This window comes from Pseudophryne corroboree, chromosome 9, assembly GCF_028390025.1.
Source record: "Pseudophryne corroboree isolate aPseCor3 chromosome 9, aPseCor3.hap2, whole genome shotgun sequence".
In the NCBI taxonomy this organism is placed as follows: Eukaryota; Metazoa; Chordata; class Amphibia; order Anura; family Myobatrachidae; genus Pseudophryne; species Pseudophryne corroboree.
This window is the reverse complement of record NC_086452.1, coordinates 419615194-419635285: the sequence shown is the minus strand read 5'-3', so window position 1 is coordinate 419635285 and position 20092 is coordinate 419615194.

Sequence of the window (20092 nt, the reverse complement as noted above, 5' to 3'; positions counted from 1 at the left end):
CAGTGGAAGCAGTCCACTGACCACTAAATCCCTTCCTCTTGTAACCAAGCTCCTGCAAACCACACCACCAACTCCCTCAGTGTCAATTTCCTCCTTACCCAGGAAAGCCAATAGTCCTGCAGGCCATGTCACTGGCAAGTCTGACGAGTCCTCTCCTGCCTGGGATTCCTCCGATGCATCCTTGAGTGTAACGCCTACTGCTGCTGGCACTGCTGTTGTTGCTGCTGGGAGTCGATCGTCATCCCAGAGGGGAAGTCGGAAGACCACTTGTACTACTTCCAGTAAGCAATTGACTGTCCAACAGTCCTTTGCGAGGAAGATGAAATATCACAGCAGTCATCCTGCTGCAAAGCGGATAACTGAGGCCTTGGCAGCCTGGGCGGTGAGAAACGTGGTTCCGGTATCCATCGTTAATTCAGAGCCAACTATAGACTTGATTGAGGTACTGTGTCCCCGGTACCAAATACCATCTAGGTTCCATTTCTCTAGGCAGGCGATACCGAAAATGTACACAGACCTCAGAAAAAGACTCACCAGTGTCCTAAAAAATGCAGTTGTACCCAATGTCCACTTAACCACGGACATGTGGACAAGTGGAGCAGGGCAGACTCAGGACTATATGACTGTGACAGCCCACTGGGTAGATGTATTGCCTCCCGCTGCAAGAACAGCAGCGGCGGCACCAGTAGCAGCATCTCGCAAACGCCAACTCGTTCCTAGGCAGGCTACGCTTTGTATCACCGCTTTCCAGAATACGCACACAGCTGAAAACCTCTTACGGCAACTGAGGAAGATCATCGCAGAATGGCTTACCCCAATTGGACTCTCCTGGGGATTTGTGACATCGGACAACGCCAGCAATATTGTGCGTGCATTACATCTGGGCAAATTCCAGCACATCCCATGTTTTGCATATACCTTGAATTTGGTTGTGCAGAATTATTTAAAAAACGACAGGGGCGTGCAAGAGATGCTGTCGGTGGCCCGAAGAATTGCGGGCCACTTTCGGCGTTCAGGCACCGCGTACAGAAGACTGGAGCACCACCAAAAATACCTGAACCTGCCCTGCCATCATCTGAAGCAAGAGGTGGTAACGAGGTGGAATTCAACCCTCTATATGCTTCAGAGGATGGAGGAGCAGCAAAAGGCCATTCAAGCCTATACATCTGGCCACGATATAGGCAAAGGAGGTGGAATGCACAGGGCCGGCTCTACCATTAGGCAGCTTTAGGCGGCTGCCTAGGGGTGCCAGTCACTGGAGGGCACCACTGAATTCATCTAGCAAAAAACTGAAGGATGTCTCTGTATACGGGTTAGTAATGAACTTACAGACAGGGGGATGGAACACAATAAGGAACATACAAATATATGTATGTCTGTGCATATGTATACCCAGGGCCAGTTCTAGACTTTGTGGCGCCCAATGCAAAAGTTTCCTTTGTCGCTCCTCCCCCGACGGTGAAACAGGGTTAGTGCACGCCGCAGACGCGCGCAAAAAATGGGGGCGTGGCTTCATAGGAAAGGGGCGTGGTCAGTTTTGCTCCCTGTAGTTTTGCCCCCTGTAGAGTTGTGCACCCTGTAGAGCTGTGTCCACAGTAGCTGTTGTGCCCCCAGTAGCTGTTATGCCCCCTTCAGCTGTGCCCCCAGTAGCTGTTATGCCCCTGCAGCTGTGCCCCCAGTAGTTGTGCCCACTGCAGCTGTGCCCCCAGTAGCTGTTATGCCCCCTGCAGCTGTGCCCCCATTAGTTGTGCCCCCTGCAGCTGTTGTGCCCCCTACAGCTGTGCCCCCTGCATCTGTGCCCCCTGCAGCTGTTGTGCCCCAGTAGTTGTGCCCCCTGCAGCTGTGCCCTCATTAGTTGTGCCCCCCTTAGTGTGCCCACCAGTAGCTGTGCCCCTAGTAAAAAAATAAAAAATACTTACCAGCCCCGTTTCTGCTTCCCGACCACTGCACTCCGTCTCCGCCGCCGCTCCTCTGATCTATGGGAGAGACGTCATGACGTCTCTCCCATAGCGCCGCACAGAAAGGTCCTCTCCACGAAGGTAAACTAGACGCTACCTCACTGCGCATCTAGATTCCCTTCGCGGAGAGGACCTTGTCATAACCACCGCCACTGCCATCGTAGTTAGTAGCGGCGCCCCGGGCAAAAGTGCTGCTTGCCCGTGGCAAGAGCCGCTACTGGGTATACCCATGCCATTAAAAAGATGTTGTTGGCACCCTGGTGGATGGGATGTTGGCGTTCAGAATACCGGCACCAAAATTCAGACACCTGTCAGTATGCCGACACCAGAATACCCACAGCCGGAATCTGTATAGCCGGCATTCTGAATGGTAGTATGCCGGTGAGGGTTAGGGTTAAGCTGTCAAATTTTGTGACTTGCTTACAATATACTTTATCTCTTTAAGGGGTATATGCAATTGCGGTCGAATTCCCAAAAATATCGAAAAACGGGACATTTTCGCCAAAAAAAAAATTCGACAATGCAATTCAGTATTTTTCGTCAAAAAAACTGACTTTCCAAATTCGACTTTTTGAAATTCGACATTTGTCAAATTCGACATTTCTGCAATGGTACAAATGCGGCAATTTGACAAAAGTATATTCAATTGAAGTTTGGAAATTCGACAACAGTGCTTTTAGACAGTAAATTCGTCATTTTTAATCCGCCACACTTTGCTGGCGGAATGTAATAATTTTTTTTAAAAACATGTTTTTTTTGTGTGTTTTTTTATTGGTAATAGCATATCTATTTATATTAGAAGGGATTAGGTACATGGTTTGTCTATTTAGGAGGCACAAGTATTATTTATATATTTTTAAAAATATTATTTTTTATTTTTTATTTTTTTTAAATGGAATGGGGTAAAAATCAGAAAAAAAAATGTGTGGGGTCCCCCCTCCAAAGCATAACCAGCCTCGGGCTCTTCGAGCCGGTCCTGGTTCTAAAAATCCGGAGGGAAAACTGACAGGGGATCCCCCGTATTTTTAAAACCAGCACCGGGCTCTGCGCCTGGTGCTGGTGCAAAAAATACGGGGGACAAAAAGAGTAGGGGTCCCCCGTATTTTTTAGCATCGGGCTCCACTAGCTGGGTAGATAATGCCACAGCTGGGGGTCACTTTTATACAGCGCCCTGCGGCCGTGGCATTAAATACGCAACTAGTCACCCCTGGCCGGGGTACCCTGGAGGAGTGGGGACCCCTTCAATCAAGGGGTCCCCCCCTCCAGCCACCCAAGGGCCAGGGGTGAAGCCCGAGGCTGTCCCCCCATCTAAGGGCTGCGGATGGGGGGCTGATAGCCTTTTGAAAAATGAAAGAATATTGTTTTTTCCAATAGTACTACAAGTCCCAGCAAGCCTCCCCCGCAAGCTGGTACTTGGAGAACCACAAGTACCAGCATGCGGGAGAAAAACGGGCCCGCTGGTACCTGTAGTTCTACTGGGGAAAAAATAACCAAATAAAAACAGGACACAGACACCGTGAAAGTAAAAATTTATTTCATACATGCGACACATACATACTTACCTATGTTGACACGCCAACTCTGGGCTCATCTGCAATGTCGCCGACGATCCGGGGTACCTGTGAATAAAATTATACTCACCTGATCCAGTGTCCTGTGGTCTTTTATTATAATCCACGTACTTGACACAAAAAAAAAACGAACACCCGGACCAGGCGGACTGAAAGGGGTCCCATGTTTACACATGGGACCCCTTTCCCCGAATGCAGAAACCCCCCGTGACTCCTGTCACAGAAAGGTCCCTTCAGCCAATCAGGAAGCGCCACTTCGTGGCACTCTCCTGATTGGCTGTATGCGCGTCTGAGCTGGCAGACAGCGCATCGCACAGCTCCCTCCATTAGTTTCAGTGGTTGGAACTTTGCGGTCAGCTGACCGCAAAGTTCCCACCATTGAAAGTAATGGAGGGGGCTGTGCAATGCGCGTCTGAGCAAGGACGCGCAGAGCCAATCAGGTGAGTTTAAACCAGCACCAATCAGGTGCTGGTTTTAAAAATACGGGGGATCCCCTGTCAGTTTTCCCCCCGGATTTTTAGAACCAGGACCGGCTCGAAGAGCCCGAGGCTGGTTATGCTTAGGAGGGGGGACCCCACGCAATTTTTTTTTCGGTTTCTTTACCGTTTTCCCCTGTTTTTTTTAACATTTTTAAAAACCTAATCAAAATCCGTCAAATCGGCCGTTTTTCGACAGCGGGACTGTCGAATCCGTTTTTTATTGAATATGTTGAATTCCGGCACCCACCTGATGGAATTCGACGGTCGAATTGTGTCGAATTAAAAAACGGGCGAAAAGATGCAATTCACCCCAGCCCACCTAGTGGCCACCTGCATCTCTCCTCCGGGAGGTGGTGGTGGTTGTGGAGGTTTGCAGGTTAGGGGGGCGCTAGGTTGAAGCTTTGCCTAGGGTGCAGAGAAACCTTGCACCGGCCCTGGGAATGCACCTGTCTCAAGCGCAGTGGAGAATGATTTCAACGTTGTGCAAGGTTCTGCAACCCTTTGAACTTGCCACACGTGAAGTCAGTTCAGACACTGCCAGCCTGAGTCAGGTCATTCCCCTCATCAGGCTTTTGCAGAAGAAGCTGGAGACATTGAAGGAGGAGCTAAAACAGAGCGATTCCGCTAGGCATGTGGGACTTGTGGATGGAGCCCTTAATTGGCTTAACCAGGATTCACAGGTGGTCAATCTGTTGAAATCAGAGCACTACATTTTGGCCACCGTGCTCGATCCTAGATTTAAAACCTACGTTGTATCTCTCTTTCCGGCAGACACAAGTCTGCAGAGGTTCAAAGACCTGCTGGTGAGAAAATTGTCAAGTCAAGCGGAACGTGACCCGTCAACATCTCATCCTTCACATTCTCCCGCAACTGGGGGTGCGAGGAAAAGGCTAAGAATTCCTAGCCCACCCGCTGGCGGTGATGCAGGGCAGTCTGGAGCGAGTGCTGACATCTGGTCCGGACTGAAGGACCTGCCAATGATTACTGACATGTCGTCTACTGTCACTGCATATGCAGTGGCGTAAGTTCGTCCCAGTCGCCCGGAGGCATGATACATTTTGGTGCCCCCCTACACATACACACACATACCATATGTAGCTATCCCGCACCCAGGGTGAACAGTAGAAGGGTGCTCAGGTACCTTTCCCAATAGTAATATAGATACACATAGAAAGTGGACGCATTCCAAGTCAGTCATTACAATAAAACAGACACCAGCATACCATTATAGTACACCTACAGTGCTCCCTCACCCACCAGGTCTCCATGGAGATGCTTTGGCGCAGCGGTGTGCCAATATAATTAGTGTTCACTGTAGTATTTTTTTTTTAGGGCAGGGTGCTGATCACGGGGAGGGCACATTTTTCATTCGTGAGGGTAAATTTTTAAGTTAAATGGGCAAACTTAGGTACATACTATAATGCTTGGTGCTCCCATTCCTATGGGCAAAACATGGACAGTGCGCACCGAAGGTGCGCAGCAAAAATCTAGGGGCGTTGTTTCGTGGGGAAGGGGCGTGGCCACATAATAGTGTCAATTCACATTACACCACACGGTAGTGCCCCTAATACACATTGCACCAGTTAGAACCTCCTATACAAACTGCGCCAGGTAGAGGCTAGAGCACGTTATACATATTGCGCCAGATAGAGCACATTATACACATTGCGCCAGATAGAGCACATTATACACATTGCGCCAGATAGAGCACATTATACACATTGCGCCAGATAGAGCACATTATACACATTGCGCCAGATAGAGCACATTATACACATTGCGTCAGGTAGGGAGCACTGAGGCACATTGCACCAGGTAGAGAGCACTGAGGCACACTGCACCAGGTAGAGAGCACTGAGGCACACTGCACCAGGTAGAGAGCACTGAGGCACACTGCACCAGGTAGAGAGCACTGAGGCACACTGCACCAGGTAGAGAGCACTGAGGCACACTGCACCAGGTAGAGAGCACTGAGGCACACTGCACCAGGTAGAGAGCACTGAGGCACACTGCACCAGGTAGAGAGCACTGAGGCACACTGCACCAGGTAGAGAGCACTGAGGCACACTGCACCAGGTAGGGAGCACTGAGGCACACTGCACCAGGTAGGGAGCACTCAGGCACACTGCACCAGGTAGGGAGCACTCAGGCACACTGCACCAGGTAGGGAGCACTCAGGCACACTGCACCAGGTAGGGAGCACTAATGGCACACTGCACCAGGTAGGGAGCACTAATGGCACACTGCACCAGGTAGGGAGCACTGAGGCACACTGCACCAGGTAGAGCACTGAGGCACACTGCACCAGGTAGAGAGCACTGAGGCACACTGCACCTGGTAGAAAGCACTGAGATTAATGTTTACAGCTGCAAAATACTTACAAGGTTAATTTAGCCCAGGGGGACTCTCATGTACGTACCGGGTCCGGCGGCGCACGGCTGGATCCGGCGACGTGGCGGGGTCCGGCAGGCAGCAAACGGCGGGGCGGCAGGGCGCACAAAAACGGGCAGGGCGGGATTCAGCTGTCTAAAAAAGGGGCAGACACCTAGCGTGAACACTAGATATATATTAAAAAAAAGACAAACGCCTCATTCACTTAAACACACGTCTCACTTAAACACACACGCCTCTCACTTACATACACTTCTCACTTACACACACCTCTCACACACGTGCCTCTCACTTACACACACCTCTCACATACACATGCCTCTCACATACACATGCCTCTCACATACACATGCCTCTCACTTACATACACATGCCTCTCACTTATAGGCCCTACACACATAGCGATTTCACTGCACGATATGAACGATCTTGTTCATTAATGAACGAGATATCGTTCATATCGTGCAGTGTGGAGTCCCCAGCGATGAACGATGCGCGACCCCGCGCTCGTTCATCGCTGGGGCCATGTCGGCTGTGCATGCCGGCCAATATGGACGAGATCGTCCATATTTGCCTGCAAGTCTACGGAGCCGGGTGACGGGGGGAGTGAAGAAACTTCACTCCCCCCTTCACTGCCCCCCCCCCCCGCCGCTGGGTCGCTCGTCGGCCGTCGGGCACCTCGGCGGCGCATCGCCGAGTGTGTAGGGCCCCTTACATACACATGCCTCTCACACACACACACATGCCTCTCACTTACATACACATGCCTCCCACTTACATACACATGCCTCTCACACACACACACACACACATGCCTCTCACTTACATACACATGCCTCCCACTTACATACACATACATGCCTCTCACACACATGCCACTCTCACACACATCACACACACACATGCCTCTTTTACTTGAATGTACAACTTTCCTTAAAAACACACACACCTCACTTAAAAACAAGCACACACAAAACACAGTACTTCCCCCCAAATACACCTCTCCCCCACCCCCCACACAGTGCCTACCTTTGGCTATCATCCAGAGCATGGAGGAGCAGAGAGTTCTGAGCTTCCCTCGGCTGGCTTACTAAGGGCCCGGGAGGAGCTGTGCTCTGGAGCTCCCCCTAGCTGCAGCCAGTGCCATCTCTCTCTACAGGAGGCAGCTTCCGTGTCATTGACACAGCTCCTCCATCTGCAATAGCAGCGCAGTCCTCAGGCTGCGTGAGACAGTGGAGGAGATGCGCCCCCTTGTGGCCAGGAGCCCGGCGGCAGCCGACTCCACTGCCTCCCACAGTTCCGCCCCTGTGCATATGATTCTCTCACCATGGAAAGAATGGTGGAGGATTATATGAGTGACCGCATCCAAGTAGGCACGTCAGACAGTCCGTACGTATACAGGCAGGAAAGAGAGGCAATTTGGAGGCCCTTGCAGAAACTGGCTTTAGTCTACCTAAGTTGCCCTCCCTCCAGTGTGTACTCCGAAAGAGTGTTAAGTGCAGCCGCTCACCTTGTCAGCAATCGGCGTACGAGGTTACTTCCAGAAAATGTGGAGAAGATGATGTTCATTAAAATGAATTATAATCAATTCCTCCGTGGAGACATTCACCAGCAGCAATTGCCTCCAGAAAGTACACGGGGACCTGAGATGGTGGATTCCAGTGGGGACGAATTAATAATCTGTGAGGAGGGGGATGTACACAGTGAAAGGGGTGATGAATCGGAGGATGAGGAGGAGGTGGACATCTTGCCTCTGTAGAGCCAGTTTGTGCAAGGAGAGATTGATTGCTTCTTTTTTGGTGGGGGCCCAAACCAACCAGTCATTTCAGTCACAGTCGTGTGGCAGACCCTGTCACTGAAATGATGGGTTCGTTAAAGTGTGCATGTCCTGTTTATACAACATAAGGGTGGGTGGGAGGGCCCAAGGACAATTCCATCTTGCACCTCTTTTTTCTTTCATTTTTCTTTGCATCATATGCTGTTTGGGGAGTATTTTTTTGAAGGGCCATCCTGCGTGACACTGCAGTGCCACTCCTAGATGGGCCAGATGTTTGTGTCGGCCACTTGGGTCGCTTATCTTAGTCACACAGCTACCTCATTGCGCCTCTTTTTTTCTTTGCATCATGTGCTGTTTGGGGAGTATTTTTTTGAAGGGCCATCCTGCGTGACACTGCAGTGCCACTCCTAGATGGGCCAGGTGTTTGTGTCGGCCACTTGTGTCGCTTAACTTAGTCACACAGCGACCTTGGTGCGCCTCTTTTTTTCTTTGCATCATGTGCTGTTTGGGGAGTATTTTTTTGAAGTGCCATCCTGTCTGACACTGCAGTGCCACTCCTAGATGGGCCAGGTGTTTGTGTCGGCCACTTGGGTCGCTTAGCTTAGTCACACAGCTACCTCATTGCGCCTCTTTTTTTCTTTGCATCATGTGCTGTTTGGGGACAATTTTTTTGAAGGGCCATCCTGTCTGACACTGCAGTGCCACTCCTAGATGGGCCAGGTGTTTGTGTCGGCCACTTGGGTCGCTTAGCTTAGCCATCCAGCGACCTCGGTGCAAATTTTAGGACTAAAAATAATATTGTGAGATGTGAGGTGTTCAGAATAGACTGAAAATGAGTGGAAATTATGGTTATTGAGGTTAATAATACTTTGGGATCAAAATGACCCCCAAATTCTATGATTTAAGCTGTTTTTGAGGGTTTTTTGAAAAAAACACCCGAATCCAAAACACACCCGAATCCGACAAAAAAATTTCGGTGAGGTTTTGCCAAAACGCGTCCGAATCCAAAACACGGCCGCGGAACCGAACCCAAAACCAAAACACAAAACCCGAAAAATTTCCGGTGCACATCACTACTGCTATATATAGTATACTGGTGGACACTGTCAGCAAACTGCAAAACTAAAATGCACCACAGGTATAGAATGTAGATGGATAGTATACTTAATGGATGACGACACAGAGGTAGGTACAGCAGTGGCCTACCGTACTGCTATATATAGTATACTGGTGGACACTGTCAGCAAACTGCAAAACTAAAATGCACCACAGGTATAGAATGTAGATGGATAGTATACTTAATGGATGATGACACAGAGGTAGGTACAGCAGTGGCCTACCGTACTGCTATATATAGTATACTGGTGGACACTGTCAGCAAACTGCAAAACTAAAATGCACCACAGGTATAGAATGTAGATGGATAGTATACTTAATGGATGACGAGTGACGACACTGAGGTAGGTACAGCAGTGGCCTACCGTACTGCTATAAGTATATATATAGTATACTGGTGGACACTGTCAGCAAACTGCAAAACTGTCTAAAATGCACCACAGGTATAGAATGTAGATGGATAGTATACTTAATGGATGACGAGTGACGACACAGAGGTAGGTACAGCAGTGGCCTACCGTACTGCTATAAGTATATATATAGTATACTGGTGGACACTGTCAGCAAACTGCAAAACTGTCTAAAATGCACCACAGTTATAGAATGTAGATGGATAGTATACTTAATGGATGACGAGTGACGACACAGAGGTAGGTACAGCAGTGGCCTACCGTACTGCTATATATAGTATACTGGTGGACACTGTCAGCAAACTGCAAAACTAAAATGCACCACAGGTATAGAATGTAGATGGATAGTATACTTAATGGATGACGAGTGACGACACAGAGGTAGGTACAGCAGTGGCCTACCGTACTGCTATAAGTATATATATAATAAACTGGTGGACACTGACAGCAAACTGCAAAACTGTCTAAAATGCACCACAGGTATAGAATGTAGATGGATAGTATACTTAATGGATGACGAGTGACGACACAGAGGTAGGTACAGCAGTGGCCTACCGTACTGCTATAAGTATATATATAATAAACTGGTGGACACTGTCAGCAAACTGCAAAACTGTCTAAAATGCACCACAGGTATAGAATGTAGATGGATAGTATACTTAATGGATGATGAGTGACGACACAGAGGTAGGTACAGCAGTGGCCTACCGTACTGCTATATATAGTATACTGGTGGACACTGTCAGCAAACTGCAAAACTAAAATGCACCACAGGTATAGAATGTAGATGGATAGTATACTTAATGGATGACGAGTGACGACACAGAGGTAGGTACAGCAGTGGCCTACGGTACTGCTATAAGTATATATATAATAAACTGGTGGACACTGACAGCAAACTGCAAAACTGTCTAAAATGCACCACAGGTATAGAATGTAGATGGATAGTATACTTAATGGATGACGAGTGACGACACAGAGGTAGGTACAGCAGTGGCCTACCGTACTGCTATAAGTATATATATAGTATACTGGTGGACACTGTCAGCAAACTGCAAAACTGTCTAAAATGCACCACAGGTATAGAATGTAGATGGATGGTATACTTAATGGATGATAAGTGACGACACAGAGGCAGGTGCACAGCAGTGGCCTACCGTACTGCTATATATAGTATACTGGTGGACACTGTCAGCAAACTGCAAAACTAAAATGCACCACAGGTATAGAATGTAGATGGATAGTATACTTAATGGATGACGAGTGACGACACAGAGGTAGGTACAGCAGTGGCCTACCGTACTGCTATATATAGTATACTGATGGACACTGTCAGCAAACTGCAAAACTAAAATGCACCACAGGTATAGAATGTAGATGGATAGTATACTTAATGGATGACGACACAGAGGTAGGTACAGCAGTGCACTCTGCACTGTACTCCTCCTATATAATATTAATTATACTGGTTGTCCCCAGTCCCCACAATAAAGCAGCACACTGAGCACAGATATGGAGTGTTTTTCAGACAGACAACGTATACTGGTGGTCACTGTCAGCAAAACTCTGCACTGTACTCCTGCTATAGCTGCTCCCCAGTCCCCACAATTAAGCAGTGTGAGCACTCAGCACAGATATATTATGCAGCACACTGAGCACAGATATGGTATGGAGCGTTTTTTTCAGACAGAGAACGGATAAAAACTGGTGGTCACTTATCAGCAAAACTCTGCACTGTACTCCTAACAGCTGCTCCCCAATCCTCCCCACAATTAAGCAATAAACAACCAATGAATCAACTGTCTTCTACAATAAACGGAGAGGACGCCAGCCACGTCCTCTCCCTATCATCTCCAATGCACGAGTGAAAATGGCGGCGACGCGCGGCTGCTTATATAGAATCCGAATCAAGCGAGAATCCGACAGCGGGATGATGACGTTCGGGCGCGCTCGGGTTAGCCGAGCAAGGCGGGAAGGTTCGAACCTGCCTCAGACCCGTGTAAACAAGGTGAAGTTCGGGGGGGTTCGGTTTCCGAGAAACCGAACCCGCTCATCACTATTTGAAATGCAACTGATTCTTCACATTCGATACAGCAACCATGCCACATCAATACAGCAGCCAGGTCGTGGGAGGGAGCTCCAAAAAGTCTCGCACAAGGTGCTAGTAGGCCTCGGGACAGCCTTTGTGTAAGGTAACATATATATTATGTGTACGTCAAGTGCATCATCTGGAACCCAGGCAGTTGGGCCCACCGGTGGGTTCCAGACTGTAAAATGGTTTTATCTCACTTACAGCAATGTCAGCTGAGATTGGCTTCCTCTGCTAAAGATGGATACAACTTACGCTGGAGCACTTTAGCCTGTCTGTGTAACTAGTCTTTCAGGGATTTATGGCAGTGTTAAGTGTAACATGTGCCAGTAGATTGATATGAACCAGGAGTCAGCAATTCCAACAGGAAGGCTTTTTATTCATCTGCAATGAACTCTGGATTTGGGATGATTAGTTAATTAAAGATCATTGCTTGGGTGGTAAATCACAAAAAGAAGACTGTAAAATACAATGAAAACAGGAATATGCAATTTTTCTACAGTTCACACCACAAAAGTCCATCCAATTTGCAAAAGACAAGTTATTAGAATTGCGAAGAGGAATTAGAATCATTGGAATCAGGAAAATCAAATCAGACACTGCATTCCATTCTATAATGTGATCATAAGAAGAACAATGACAATACGTTTCAGTAATCCTAAATACTGACTTTCTAACTTTCTCTAGCCAAGGTAGCAAGTGTCTTCACCGCAATGTTCGTTGGAGCTCTTATTAAAGTTTGTTGTGCCACAGAGTGCCAATGGGGAAAATGAACACACAGTAATTAAATGGGTCCTGGGATGGGAAATGTTAATACAACTCAGTACTTTATCTCAAAGAGGATGTAGCTAGCGAAGGAAAAGCAATGTCCCTTGACCACGGCACTTATGTCACAATAAAGGAGCTTTTGTATGGAACAATCTCAGTCTCTTCCGTTACAGGGCTTAATCAACACTTGCATATTTAGCTCAGTCCTTCCAGCAATAACTATCTGACTGTGTTGCACAAACTCACGACCTTTATACGCAGCCAGATCTGGATCCATCTCCTCACATCCTCAATGTAAAATTCTCTACACTTCAATTATTTCCCTGGAAATTGAAACACAATTATGTTTGAAAACATACTTTTTTTTTTTTTTTTTCAGAAAACTTCTAACTAGAATGTAAGAACAGACTTTTTTTTTACCACTGCAAAAGAAGGCACTCGAAATGGACTTATCTTATGGAAAATATATTTTGACCCATTTACCATAATCTCCTGTATAACAGCCCAGATCTGTCACTCTGTGACTGTGGATAATGCTGGGCATGGCTAGGAGCTCTCATTGGGTTAGCAGCATGTCTATCACACCCAGTCCACAGCTGATTGGGCGAGAAATGCCCTCCCACACAGGTTACATCCAATGGGAGCCTCTGCCCTTTGGCTGCTGTGTGTTCCCAGAGCAGGATTAACAATGGGGCTGATGGAGCTGCAGCTCCAGGTCCACACTCCAACAATTTACACATAAAAATTGCTACATATTCGAAAAGGTGCGTAGCCACGGGCAAAGTGACGAGATCACACCCCTTTTCCTATACTTTCAATGGAAGTTTGAAGAGCCGAAAATCGGTACAGGCCATAAAAAAAGGTACTGTACATGCCAAAAAGGTACAGTTGGAGGGTACGCCAATCCATCTGCAGCAAGTCTCTGTGCTGTAGATAGGCAAAAAAAAAATCCTTTTACTGTAGCGTCCTATGTCCTGCTGCCAGTCCGCCTGCCCCCTCCGGCATCAACAATCCCCACTCCCTAGCCGCAGCACAGATGGAACAAAAGCTGCTGCAGCCACCGGCATAGATGTGTATGAAAGCGGCACAGCGGAAGGCTTTCACAGCCCTCCCTGCGGCGCATAATCTCTGAGCCCCAAAACCTCCTCTGGGCGTGATGTCACAGAAGTCCCTCCCCGCCACAGCCACGCCCAGATCCTCAGAGGCCCTGACTTCGCAACACAGCACCTGGCCTGCCAGCCTGAGAGCCCCGAGATGGCTAATGTAATAGATAGAGTGGGTGATATCGCGGAGGGTAATGTCTGGATGCTGAATCAATGTAAAAGGTGACAGTGCTGTGCAGTACAGTGGGGGTGCAGTGTCACTGACACTGCACAGCACTCTCACCTTTTACATTGATTCAGCCAGTCAGTCAGTTCTGCCAGCCAGTCACTATTGTTAGCGTCGGTGTCCCAACGCGCCGCATTACAGGGAGGTAGATGCACTAAATAAACTACAGCTCCCAGTAGCCCTTAGCGCCAAAGCATTCCGGCGCTAAGGCCTGCTAGAAGCTGTAGTTTATTGAGTGCATCTTCTTCCCTGTAATGCGGCACATTGGGGCACCGGCGCTAACAATAATGATTGGCTGCTTTGCGAGTCTCCGGGAGAGCCACTGCCAAAGGGAGGACAGCAGCCTAGCTGCTTCCACGAAGAAAAGCATTACCCGCCCCTCTCCCACTCGCAGTACCTCCAGGCCCCATCCGCTGCACCCACACACAACCCTCTCTACCACCCGCGGTGGCTCCGGACCCCCTCCCCCACCCGCAGCACCCCTGCACCTGCCACTCCCCAACCCATCGCACCACCGCCCCCGCCCCTCCCCCACCTGCGGCACCCCCACACCTGCTGTGGCTCTGGACCCCCAGCACCCACCCCACCCCCACCAGTGGCACCACCGCACCCGCCCCTCCCCCACTTGCGGCACCCCCCGCAACCACCCCTCCCGCGACACCCCCGGACCCCCTCCCCCATCTGCGTCTCCCCCACACCCGCCACTACCCCAACCACAGCACCTACTAGGTGATTCATCAGGCCCTGCGTGCACTGTTCACGCCATTGCAAGGGACTACGACCCCTTTACCATCTCACGCCCTTTGTCCCTGCAATATTTAACCACTTACACAATTATGATTGGAGGTAATACTCCACATAATACAAATATTGCACGCCACAAGGGCGTGAAAAGGGTTAAGAGGGCGTAGCCCTTTACGACGGTGTGAAGAGTGCCCGCAGGGCACAATGAATCACCTAGTTTACCATAATAGTCATTAGCGGATGAAAGCGGAGATGTATCAAAGCTTAGAGAGAGATAAAGTGCCAACCAATCAGCTTTTACCTGTCACTTTACAGGCTGTGTTTAAAAAATGACAGGAGCTGATTGGTTGGTACTTAGGTTGTAATTCAGACCTGATCGCTGAGTAGCGATTTTTGCAGCCCTGCGATCGGATAGTCGCCGCCTACAGGAGGAGGGTGTTTTAGCTGTGCAAGTGTGCGAACGCATGTGTAGCAGAGCTGTACAAACAGATTTTGTGCAGTCTCTGAGCAGCCCAGGACTTACTCAGCTGCTGCGATCACATCAGCCTGTTCGGGACCGGAATTGATGTCAGGAACCCTCCCTGCAAATGCTTGAACACACCTGCGTTTTTCCAAACACTCCCAGAAAACGCTCAGTTGCCACCCACAAACGCCCTCTTTCTGTCAGTCTCCTTGCGATCGCCTGTGTGATCGCTTTTTTCGCACCATCCCGTCGCTGCCCGGTAATCCCTGTTGCTGTGATCCAACTCGCCTGCGCATTGCGGTGCATACGCAGTTCAGATCTGATTGCAGGCTGTGAGAAAACGCAGCCTAGCAATCAGGTCGGAATCGGCCCCTTAGTTTCTCCTTCTACTCTATCTGTCTCCAATGTTTGGTACACTTCCCCCCGCATTGAAGTGCACATCAGTGTGAAATATCATTGTTAGATCCATTTCTACTGTACTTCGTTAAATGTGATGCATATTGGACAAAACCTGCAATTTGTAAGCATAAAAAAGTGTTACTTAAAAACAAAGTGCACAGCAACTCCATTTATATAAGCACCCCCCTCTGTGACAAGAGAGATACACTTGGATCTACATCTGTGCTACAGATTGTGTTGATTCAAAGTGAAAGTCATTAAATTCGTTTTTTATTTCCTTTAAATGTGTTGGCAAACGCGGCTCTGTTTTGGCTGTTACTTTGAGAAAGAAAACTGCCAGCAGAGTTTGTAATTGATGTGGACGGGGCTGATGTGAATCTGTACACTGTATCCTGCCAAATTCTGCTTTTCTTTACAAAGAGAACAGTCAGCACAGGTACAGTACAGCAGATGAAGGTATTATCCTATCTCACAGCAATAGAAAGCTGCAGGGTGAGAACTTCTAAGGATGTGTGCTGAAATGTTCTTTGTAGTGGATGTGTTCTGGATGTGGTTCTTAAAGCTGACTGACTTCTGTGCTTTTATCATCATCATCATCATCATCATCATCATAAACACGTTGACTATATTGACATTCATCATGTAGACAGTGATGAATGTCGACATGTTAGAATATTCACATTTCGTCTTGGTGGTCTAGTGGTGACTTACCCGCTCCTGGCGGCGTCAGTATTTCCAGCAGCATCTTCCAGGTCCCAGTGGTCATGTGATCATCACTTCTGGGTGATACCTGTGGTCTTCAAGTGTTTTCCCCTATCCCCAACTCCAATCCCTACCCCTCACTCTAGTGCCTAAGCCTAACCCTCCCTCCCACAGCCAAACCCTAACCCTCCCTGCCGCAGCCTAACCCTCCCTCCCACAGCCTAACCCTAACCTTCCTTCCCGCAGCTTAACTTTAACCTTCCCCTGCAGCCTAACCCTAACATTTTATTATTATTATTATTATCCTTTATTTATATGGCGCCACAAGGGTTCTGCAGCGCCCAATTACAGAGTACATGAATAATCAACATCCTCCACGCAGATTAACCCTAACCCTCCCCGCTGCAGCCTAACCCTCCCAACTTTAAACTTGCCCCGGCAGCCCAGCCAAAGCCTATCCTCCCTCCCGCAGCCTAACCCTACCCCCCCCAGCCTAACCCCACCCTGCAGCCTAACCCTAACCTCGCCCCGCAGCATAACCCTAAACCTCCCTCCCGCAGCTTAACTTCCCCTGCAGCCTAACCCTAACCTCCCCAAGCAGATTAACCCTAATCCTCCCCACTGCAGCCTAACCATCCCACCCGCAGCCTAACTCTAAGCCTCCCCCCAGCAGCATTATCCTAACCTTCCCCCGCAGCCTAACCCTTCCTCTTACAGCTTAACTTTAACATCCCCCGGCAGCCAAAGCCTAACCTCCCTCTGCAGCCTAACCCTACACCCCACCCCTGCAGCCTAAACCTAACCCTCCCACAGCCTATCCCTAATCCCCCCCACAGATTAATCCTAACCCCTCCCCTGCAGTTTAACCCACCCGCAGCCTAACCCTAGCGCTCCCTCCCGCAGCTTAACCCTAATCATCCCCTCCAACAGCCTAACCCTAACCCTCCCACATGCAGCCGAACCCTCCCACCTGCAGTCTAACCCTAGCCTTCCCTCTCGTAGCCTTACCCTAACCCTCCCACCCGCAGCCTATCTCTAACCACTCCTGCAGCCTAACATCCCTCTCACAGCGCTTATCCTCCCACCACACCTAACCTTATCCTCCCTCGCACATCCTAACCCAGACCCCCCACTACCTAACCCTCACACTGCAGCCTAACCTCCCTCTCGCAGCCTTTAACCCCTACAGCTCAACCCTAACCTCCCTCCCAAATCCTAACCTAGGAGGTCATTCCGAGTTGTTCGCTCGCAAGGCGATTTTAGCAGAGTTGCTCACGCTAAGCCGCCGCCTACTGGGAGTGAATCTTAGCATCTTAAAATTGCGAACGATGTATTCGCAATATTGCGATTACACACCTCGTAGCAGTTTCTGAGTAGCTTCAGACTTACTCGGCATCTGCGATCAGTTTAGTGCTTGGCGTTCCTGGTTTGACGTCACAAACACACCCAGCGTTCGCCCAGACACTCCCCCGTTTCTCCAGCCACTCCCGCGTTTTTTCCGGAAACGGTAGCGTTTTTTCCCACACGCCCATAAAACGGCCTGTTTCCGCCCAGTAACACCCATTTCCTGTCAATCACATTACGATCGCCAGACCGATGAAAAAGCCGTGAGTAAAATTCCTAAGTGCATAGCAAATTTACTTGGCGCAGTCGCAGTGCGGACATTGCGCATGCGCATTAAGCGGAAAATCGCTGCGATGCGAAGATTTTTACCGAGCGAACAACTCGGAATGAGGGCCCTTATCTCCCCACAGCGTAACCCTCCCACCCGCAGCCTATCCCTAACCTCCCCCCTGCCGCAGCCTAACCTCCCTCTCTCAGCCTAAAGGGGGGTACACACGGAGCGATAATCTAAGCAATCTGACTAGATTGCTTAGATTTTCAGCAAGATCGCTCCGTGTGTAGCCCTAACAGCGATAGCGATGCGCAGCCACACGCATCGCTATCGCTGGTGCTCACTGGGTGAAGTGAGCACCCCCCCCCCCCCATCTCCCCCCGCACGCTCAGCACAGATCGCGCTGTGCTGAGCGGCGGTAGAGATGTGTGCTGAGCGGTTCACATCTCTCCTGCATCGGCCCGTCTATATAGGCCTTTACCCTTACCCCCCACAGCCTAACCCAAACCTCTCTCCAACAGCCTAACCCTAAACCCCCCCACAGCCTAAGCCTAACCTCCCCTACAGCCTAACTCCATCACAGCCTAACCCCAATCTTCCCCTGCAGCCTAACTCTCCCTCCCGCAGCTTAACTTTAACCTCCCCCTGCATCCAATGCCTAACCTCCCTCAGCCTAACCTCCCCCTGCAGCCTAAGCATTACCTCCCTCTGCAACCTAATAACCTTAATCCTCCCTCCTGCAACCTTTCCATAGCTCTCCCTCCTGCAGCCTAACCCTCTCACCCACAGCCCTAACCCTTCATCCTGCAGCCTAACCCTAGCCTTCCCTCCCTCAACCTAACCCTCCCCTCCCGCAGCCTAACCCTAACCTCCCATCCACAGCCTAATTCTAACCCTTGATCTCGCAGCCTAACCCTAACCTACCACCCGCAGCCCAACCCTCCCACCCGCAGCCTAACCTTAACCCTCGATCCCGTAGCCTAACCCTAACCTACCACCCGCAGCCTAACCCTCCCACCCGTAGTCTAACCCTAACCCTTGATCCTGCAGCCTAACCTAACCCTCCCACCCGCAGCCTAATCCTCCCTCTCACAGTTTAGCCATAAACTTCCTACGAAGCCTAACCCTTACCTCTCTCCCGCAACCTAACCCTAATGTCTTACAATGTCAACATTTTGAGAATGCCATCAATATGCCCATCGACATACTAAAAATGTTGACATCATAACGGACGACATTGTTATTGTCGACCTTTTGACTACATACTGTCATAAATGTCTTCTAGATATATTACCTTAATTTTCGATAACTTTTAGGTTAACAATAAAATATTTGTGCATCACATAACAGCCCAGCCGTAGGTGGAAACACTTCTGAGCCCTGTGCCTGCTTACGATGCCCCCTGCACATGTGATGTTATGTAAGTGTGTGTGTGTGGGGGACATGCCACACAAAGTGAGTCCGTGTACAGACACTAATAATGACAGTTGCGGCTTTGGATGGTAAAACAGTTGCCGGCATGGTATGCAACATGCAGACGCTCTGATGTTTGGCATGCACGGGTGGTTTCTTGCATTAGTATAAGTAGGCTACTTTTCCATATAGCCATAGAGGTGTCTGACTAAGAATTAGCCAATTTATGTAAAGTAGTAACTTAGGGCTTGATCCAGACCTGGGTGGGGGAGTAATAGGGTGTGAGAATAAGAAAGAGAGAGATTTTGTGAGAGTTACTGTATCCTGTTTTTTAAAAGTGGCAATCATTTACATGGTAAAATCAGGTTGATTTTGCCATGTAAATGATTGCCACTTTAAAAAAACATTATGGGCTAGATGTAATAGGGTGTGATTTTTCAGGTGTCTAAAATATTGCATCAAATCGCACGTTTGTAACTTGCGATTTTTTTGGTAAAAATCGCAAATGTAATAGGGTGCGATTTTTAAGATTAAAACAGAAATCAAATGTGATTATTGGCGATTTATAGTAAAGGAAACATGCAATTTTTGTTAATAAAAACATGGGGATTTTAGGTCATGTTTTTATTACTTAGAAGCATGCACAGATCAGTGAGATCCGTGCACGCTTCTGTCTGTAAAAGTTAAGAAAGAGTTCAAAAAAATAAATAAAGATGTGCAGGTCCTCCCCAAAAGCATAACCAGCCCCAGGCTCTTTGAGCCGCTCCTGGTTGCAAAAATACGGGGGTGAAATTGTGTAGGGGTTCCCCGTATTTAAACAACCAGCACCGGGCTCTTGGACCGGTCCTGGTTCCAAAATTACGGGGGA